At 44.9% G+C, this 2500-nt stretch overlaps 1 protein-coding gene across 1 annotated transcript in view; it reads right to left on the reverse strand.

The window, feature by feature from the left end:
• Window positions 1–2500, reverse strand: part of LOC306915076 (RNA binding protein fox-1 homolog 3-like) — a gene marked incomplete at both ends in the record, with an annotated part of 61734 nt that overhangs the window by 19457 nt on the left and 39777 nt on the right. The window lies entirely within an intron of this gene.

Consider the following 2500-nt stretch of genomic DNA (forward strand, 5'->3'; position numbering starts at 1 on the left):
CAGCCAGAACTTGTCACTGTCATGGCAATGGAGTAGAGGAAGAGAGACAGAGAGACAGAGATACAAGAGAAGTGGAGGAATAAGGAGGGAGGAAGGAAGGAAGGAACTAAAGCCAAATTCCAATACCCCCAAATCTCAACCACTCACTCACACTGGTCACTCCAGCATGGTGGCGTTACGGTGAAATTGGTGACCTGCTGAAATGTGTGACAATCATGTAGACTAGACATCACATAACGTCAGTGTCCCAACGTAAAAGTTATTGCGGTTAGTTCAACCTATAGCGGTATTTAGGCCACGTATTTAAAGACCTGCATGTAAGGGATGTGAAGTCCACAAGATGGTCACATATTTTCTGCACGTCACCAATGAGTGTGAGTGAGCGAGTGGGGTATTGGAATTTGGCTTAAGGAAGAGTTTGCATGGGGACAGCACCGCGGTGATACAGAAAACAGGAAGACGAGGTGAAAGGACGGAAATGGGTGAAGGGATTGAGGGTCAGAGGTACAGGAGTGAGAGTGAGGTATACGTATAGAGCAGGGGTGTCAAACTCATTTTGGGGCAAGGGCCACATTGCGCGAAAGGTGACTTGATGAGGGCCGCAGTTGACTTTATTTGTATTACAGTTGTAGGCTACAAGACGTTTGGTATGAGATGTGGAAAAAAGACCCAATAAACCACTCAAATGCATGCGGCCCACGGATGACCAGTTTGACACCCCTGGCTTAGACCATAGCTATTCCTTCCTTCCATCCCACACACACACACACACATTCCTGGTACTCAGCTGTTCATTGTTAAGCAATTAACACTTTGTGTGCCCACACACCACTAAAAACCCCAGAGTGCCCACGTTTTACATTCATTTTTTTGACATGTTGACATGACATGACAAAAAAAAATGGCCGGCGGGCCGCATTGGGCGGCTCCACGGGCCGCATGCGGCCCGTGGATCGCCAGTTTGACACCCCTGGTATAGAGTGACACCCCCTCCTCACTGTCAGCGACGCGAGTGGGCGACGAAAGGTCACTAAATCACGTGTTTCAACTTGACCCTGCTGACGTATATACCGTGAGCGCAGCGTGGACGTCCGGCCATAAGATATTCGCTCGCCGTGTCTCTACTTGAGCGAGGTTTTGCAGCTGTATTCCTCGCCCAAATTGTTTTAATTGGACAATATATACACGCTGCTTTGCACCCAGTGTTGTTTTTGTCGACTAAAACTAAGACGAAAAATGTTTGTCGATGACCTTTTTTCACTGATGAAAACTAAATGGAAACTAAATGAAAACTAAGCTACGATGACTAAAACTATAAAGACTAAATATATTGACAATTTTGTCAACAAATAAAAACTAGTGTAAAAGTGTAAAATCAGCCATTACGACGGCATCAAGGCCCGCCAAAACACTTTTTAGTCGACTAAATCAACTGTAGATTAAGTAGACTAAAATCGCATGACATTTAGTCGACTAAAACTAGACTAACACTAAGGCATTCCAGGTGACTAAAATGTGACTAAAACTAAATGAAAACTATTCAAGAGACTATGACTAAAACTAAAATCAAAATTTGCTGCCAAAATCAACACTGTTTGCACCCGTTTTACACCGGAATACATGACGTATTTTGATTGCTGGAAGGTTTATTAAGAGTGAAGGAAATTGGATGTTCTAATGGCATAGTGGACACAGTGTAGCTTCTCAGTGCAGCCGCAGCCTCACTTTGTTCCTGTCGTTCATAATTTATATTTGAGGATTGTTCCCGGCGTAGAGAGACCCTCGTTACTTCATATTTACGGCCTATATTTTCAGTGTAGTTCAAACGGCCGCCATCAAACAGTATACCCTCGTTATTTATATTCCAGGGTGGTTCAAACAGTCAAACAGTATAGTAGTGAGACCGTCACCATGCTTGTTTTCACTGGAGGAGACACATATTTAAGCAAGTCTATTCTTGGCTTATACTGTGCTTGTGCATGCATGTCGCTTACAGAGAGGAAAAAAGGGAGGTGTGTGTGTGTGTGTGTGTGTGTGTGTGTGTGTGTGTGTGTGCGTACGTGTATGTGTACGTGCGTTTGTGCCTGCCGGATAGTAGCTTCATTCCTCTCCGCTCCTATCATTGGTTGTTCATTAGTTTGATTGGCTCGGGATATGGTCAACACCTAGTTTGATTGGCTCGGGATACGGTCAACACCTAGTTTGATTGGCTCGGGATATGGTCAACACCTATGTTTGATTGGCTCGGGATACGGTCAACACCTAGTTTGATTGGCTCGGGATATGGTCAACACCTAGTTTGATTGGCTCGGGATGTGGTCAACACCTAGTTTGATTGGCTCGGGATACGGTCAACACCTAGTTTGATTGGCTCGGGATACGGTCAACACCTAGTTTGATTGGCTCGGGATATGGTCAACACCTAGTTTGATTGGCTCGGGATATGGTCAACACCTAGTTTGATTGGCTCGGAATACGGTCAACACCTAGTTTGATTGGC

Source organism: Electrona antarctica (genome assembly GCF_951216825.1).
Source record: "Electrona antarctica genome assembly, chromosome: 22".
In the NCBI taxonomy this organism is placed as follows: domain Eukaryota; kingdom Metazoa; phylum Chordata; class Actinopteri; order Myctophiformes; family Myctophidae; genus Electrona; species Electrona antarctica.